Source organism: Perna viridis, chromosome 4 (assembly GCF_037379345.1).
Source record: "Perna viridis isolate PV_CMFRI_1.1 ecotype Kerala chromosome 4, ASM3737934v1, whole genome shotgun sequence".
Lineage (NCBI taxonomy): Eukaryota > Metazoa > Mollusca > Bivalvia > Mytilida > Mytilidae > Perna > Perna viridis.
The window spans coordinates 20,911,576-20,917,575 of NC_142448.1; the positions used below are offsets into that span (position 1 = coordinate 20,911,576).

Here is a 6,000-nt window from a genome sequence, read left to right on the forward strand (position 1 = left end):
ACAAGTTCACGGTTATATTGCTTTGATGCTTTTTAATATGAAGCTATTAAACCCTAAAACATAAAAATGTTCCATAACGTCAGCGAATGCTTCAAAAATAATTACATAACAAATTGTTATTGTATTTTGTCGAGAACTTATCTTTATTGAATGTATACCGGTATGTTAATCAGTATCATCATTTACTTATTTAGTATTGTGATATATATATATATAGATTCATTAATAAAAATGATGGGTAATTTGCAAATAATAAAAAATAACACTGACCTGAAATGCAAATATTTCCTGCTACATGATTGAAAACATTTAATATGTACAACCGTAGTATGTTTATCTCTTCACAGATAACCTAGATCTGTGTACATATACAATAATGAGGATCATTTCTCATTCAGTAGGAGTCCAGCAACTGTCATTTCCTCTTGGAATTTGTCAACAATATTTCAACACTTATTCTCTATCTCTAAAATTAGTCGTTGCGGTACAGAAAAGTGATTATATCTAATCATAACCTTAATAAGAGCAGCTGAACAGACTCTCTATATTTAATTAATTGATTTGAACGTTTATCTTCGTCCCACCGTATCACATTGCTTCTGTTTACTTTTTCCTGAACTTACAAATTAAACTATCACCTTATTGATGGACTTAACATAAATATAATTAGCAACATAAGCTAGAACAACTTGTTTATGTTATCACATATACTTCTTTTAAATGTTCATTTCTTTTCCTGTTCTCCTTATATTGTTTTTGTTTCACTAAAGTACAAGCCTTCATCATGAGCAAACGTTCAAAGCCAATCTTTCAATAATCTAAGAAAGATAAAAGACGCTGAAAGGGAATGTTTCGTTTTGCGTTTTGTAGAGAATAAATCATTATTTAAAAAAAAAATCAAATAGATCTAGAGTTCTATTGAAGACATGTATTCTCTTAAAAGATGTTGGCAAAATTTAAAAGCATTTTTGTCTGAATCAAACAAAAGTGTGCAAATTATTGGAAATGAAATCGAAAGAAACGATAATAAAAACAGTGACTGAAGTTCCCAAACAAGAGATTTTTCAAATTGCAAACCTTCGACAAGTAGAAGGAGTGAAAGTTTAATCAGCAGAACAAAAGGGCATATATTGCAATCAAATTAAAACATAAGGTTTTGTTGAAAAATCTTCGTTTTAGAATATTTGCTTTCAAACTGTTTGCAATTGCAATTGCAGCTAATTAGTGAAATATGAAAACATCAGTTCTCGTGATAACCTGTATAGGTACGTAACTGTCAGATAGCATTTTGTAATTACATGATTTTTTAATTCAATGTATACTTTAAGACATATCAGATTGAACTGCAATATACCCCTGTTTTATTTTACACTTTATTTTCCTTTTATCTAGACATAATCCAATTACTTCATTTAGTGTAAGACATAAATTTTACATTACCAGAAAGAGCAGGTGCGTGTACAACGTTACTCAATTGGCTCCGTCGATCGACTATGTAACCTACCTGTGGATCGTTCCAAGGCGATATGATAAGAACAAAAAAAATATATGCACTTATTATCCCGTAAGTATATGGGACTGATAATTCTTAACTTAACAAACACATTTCTATACAGATACATACACATAATACGTCCTATCCCGAGATCGCCATAGCAGGATAAGGCGGCAACAAATACCCAATATCGACAATAAAGTGTCGATGTGTCGGGACTAAATAGGATATGCATGTAAATAGAAGGTGATTACCGAACGAACTGATAGGCAAACTCCAGGAAATAGTCAAAAGAGGGGAATTCCATATAACCAACTGCAATAGCACGGTATAAAAACGGAAAGATTGCAGTAACCGGAACATTTATTCATCACATGACATCACGAGCGATCTTTATCCCTAAAGGAGTGCGCGAGGCTTTTAAATCAATAAGTGGACAAATATGACATTGACCTTACCGTCTTTTTAACATGAACATCTAAAGAATATGAGTATATTATCTGGATATAATTCGTTTGAAGGCGGCCCATATCAGATTACGCGGCAGAATATTAAGTGCGTGAGTGAACATGAATCAGGTGTACCGGTAGGGTAAGCGTCCTCTGCTTTTCTAGAGACATCCGCCGAGTTGCTCATAGAAAGTCACGTCCAGGGACTTGAATATCTTAATAACCCTTATTTCTAGAATAACATACACTTGAACCATGTAAATGAAGTTACTGAGAGAACATATACACCTTCTTCTACTCCATTCCTTTATCTTAACTCATGCAATAGAAAAGGGAACAGATATGGTAAAACGCAACAAATGCACCATCGTATAACCTTTATGAAAATAGTAAATATTTACAGAGATTTCCAAAAAGTCTTGCCCCGTGCAGGTCCGGGTGTTAAAAGAGTAGGCCTGCAGCAGCGCTAAGCTTGTCGTAAAAGGTGACTAGATAGTGCTCAGAACCCTAGCCAGGGGCCAGGGCGCTCTGCCCACAGAGCAACTGGGATGTGTGCCCCAGGTGGTGGAATGGGGTACCCCTGGCGTGTTACATGCTGGGGTTGTCAGGCTATAATACGGAAAACCTGATCGCAAACCATAGTGGTGCACCGTGTTGGGAAAGATGCCACCTTCCTCGCACGTTAAAGAACCCTACTGTGGTATTCTCCCGGAGTAGGAACCATAGGGCTCCGCTACAGGAGGCTAAATTGCCCGACCCTACCCACCTCTCCCTATTTCCAGTGGCAATCAAAATTTGTCGACCCCATTGTCCTGGTGTCCCATCCCTTTTTCATTTCATCATCATTTCATGTTCATTTTATCACAAATTTCATGTTCATCGTCTGAATATAGCTGAAATATTGCTGCTCGGACGTTAAACCCCAACAAACAAACCAAAAAGTCTTAAATAAGTGTAAACACACCTTTACGTAAGTTGTGAAATGCGGTGACAACAAAAGTAATAAATCCATGGTAACATAACGACGACACTTTTTCCAAATAAACTAAAAGGCAAAACAACACGATAACACATATTCAATGACCACGATCTCATGACTTAGGACAGACGCATGTCAGCGGTGGGTTTAAACTAGTTTTATAAGGCCTTAATCACCCCTCCCCCCTTTAAGGTAAGATAAAAATAATCTGCAACAACAGATACACACAACGTAAAATTCACCCAGTAATATATCCAATACTAGATCTCCTTAAAGGAATCTCTCAATATACAACATATTGAAAAAAAATGAGATATCCAATTAAAGAATGCTCACAATTACCAGAAGCTAGTACAGAACATATTAAAGAATGATAATTCCATCAAAATTACCAGCAAGAGAAATTATCGATCACTACTATTCCAATGGACTGGATTTATAGTAGTAACGTCAAGTACATGTACTAAATAGGTAAGACTAAAATACTAAAAAATGACAAAGATTTTACGTAGGGTTGCAATTAGGGGTTGAATATCGTGTATTTGTGAAAACAAGGTCCATAAAATAGACAATGATTAGAAAATCGTATACTTTACGAATAAATCTATTAAGGGCAGATAATAAATCCATCGGATTTTTTTAAAGGAATGTGCTTCATAGAATATATTTCTGTAAAAATAAATCAAGGTGAGCAACTCCATTTTTAACCGAAGAACCTGCACGTGCTATCATATTTATGTATCAAACTTTTGTAACGGTAAAAAATACTTGAGAATATTTTTAGAAGCTTGTGAAGTCGGCACCCTTGATGAAAGAGCTTTTCTGAGAGGAATATGTTGCGCACATTAAAAATCTGATATTTTATTACAAATTCAAGCAAAACGCACCAGTTGTGAAATGTACATGTATATGTAAATACTGTAAGAAAGTGAATATGGTCTAATACCTCAAACGAAACTTGATACTCCAAAAATAGTTAACACCATTAATCAATAATTAATAATTAATTTTTACTAGTAGTAAAAGTAAAGGTAGATAATTTAGAAATATCAGAAGTAGAACACTTGCTTTAGGATGAAACAAACGTGATTTGAACGGCTTTTAATGAAGTGTTGGTATCGAGTATAAAGTTGGAATGGGATCGATGTAACTACACAACAAAGCAGCTGTGATAAAACATAACTACATACATAATAACACAGATGGTAAGAAAAAACTCATGCACTTGCAAATATTAACTTCACATGACTTTATAGGATGTTTTAAATCGAAACTTAATGAAAAACGTGTTTGAATTTTCAATTGTAAAATACCCCTTTTCTTATTGGCACTCTACAATTGTACCCAAATCTCCTCCAATCTATGTAGTAGATTTCACTGTTGATCCGTTTCTGTCGTGCTGGTTATTAGCCGAAGAACTCTCTTTGTAGAGCGAAGATAATGTCAAATAAGCCTCTAAGGCAGGAGTACACTCTGATCGCATCACTACAAAAGTCATCGCCATTCGATTGACCGATATAAAGTTTCTACCTCACAAATGAGACAATATATCTTCCGTTACATTTCACGTCTTACCGGATTGACAAACCACCGAATTTGACACTTAGTGCAGCTATCAAAGCAGCACATGCTTACCCTTCCGGAGTACCTGATGTCAATCTCGGTTTTATGTGGGAGTTCATATTGCAAGAACTTGAGGTTTTTTGTTATCATATGTTTTTTTTTTATATATTTAGTTATGTTTTTGTATATGTAGCTATGTTTTTATATATGTAGCTATATTTTTATCATGTATTCTACCTAGTGTTTGTAGATCGTGTCTTTCACTATTTAAACGTTTTGAAATTGTCCCTTGGTAAAATTGTTTTATATAATTGTGCGTCCTTCGGTATTTACTTCAAGTACAACAATTAAATAAGATGTCCCTAGCAAAAGATAACAAATATAGAGTATGTTAGATAACTTATATATATATATACAGTTCATTATTTACCTGCTGAGATTATAACCCTGAAGAGACCATAGCGTGACTTTTTATCTGTTTTTAACCTGAAATTTAAAAATACGAACGCGAAAATGATGTTTTGACCTAGAAAACACCGTTTGCCTATGAGTATAATGGTTTGGGACAAAATCAAAATCTGATAGATTACTTCGATTTTCAAATGACATAGCTCGAATCCGGCAGCTCGAATCCGGCAGGAGGACCTTTTGTATGTTAATTCAATTAGTAGATGTTGAGAAACACAGTTTTTCGAGTTTCTTCATATGTAACTTTCAATAACCACATGTATGCAACATTCTTTAACAATTTTTAATGAAACTCCATATGTATAACAAAACTATTTTTCTCAAAATGGGGTCAAAATATTATCTGAATCATGATTGTATTTTAAGTCATTTATTGACTCAAACATAGTGATCGGTCAAAGAAAATATTGCACTTCGAATAATTAAAAAAATAAGGATGGATTTCGATTATTCATGTAATCTTTATGTTTTCCGAAAGACAGAAATCATGTAAAACATCAAACGAACCTGAGAAATAATAACATATCTAAACAGTTTTACTATTGTTAAAATTCTAAATAATACAATTCTTCTACGATACAAATAAAACAGATTACGCCTCATCACTTCTACATTGTAAATTGTGAAAGAACTATATGCTTGAATCAGTCGAAAAAAACTAGTATTTTACACAGGTCTGGTCTTTTTCCCTGGATTGCATTCTTTTGATTACTGCTATAACCTTGGTTCCCTTGATTACTCTTACACAGGTGCTTGTTCCGTGTACACAACTCAAAACAGACCTTGAAACATTTTGTGTTTTAAATTGTTTATTTATAATATTTTGACCAACATGGATATGTTGTTACGACGTTTAGTAAGTGGATGGAGCTAAGAAAGAGAACCGGAAAGGTGTATTTATCCCATCGATGTTGTTCTTTGTATAGTGGAAAGTAAAAACGGTACATTTTTAGCGATATACATTTATGTTATGATATGAAATAGCATTACAGGAACTCTACAAAGGGTACGACATGGAAACAATTTTGGTAGAAAGATTCAACGAA

General features: G+C 33.8%; 1 protein-coding gene across 3 annotated transcripts in view; it reads right to left on the minus strand.

The window, feature by feature from the left end:
- Positions 1–1,455, minus strand: part of LOC148619277 (guanylate cyclase 32E-like) — a 50,829-nt gene extending 49,374 nt beyond the window's left edge. For 2 of the 3 annotated variants that reach the window (XM_088578986.1, XM_088578985.1), the window contains exon 1: positions 271–411. The gene's annotated coding sequence lies outside the window, so the exon portion shown is untranslated. Of the gene's footprint in view, positions 1–270; positions 412–1,440 lie in introns of those variants that run through there. The other variant, XM_088578983.1, reaches the window with a different exon arrangement.
- Between the last annotated feature and the right edge of the window lie 4,545 nt (positions 1,456–6,000).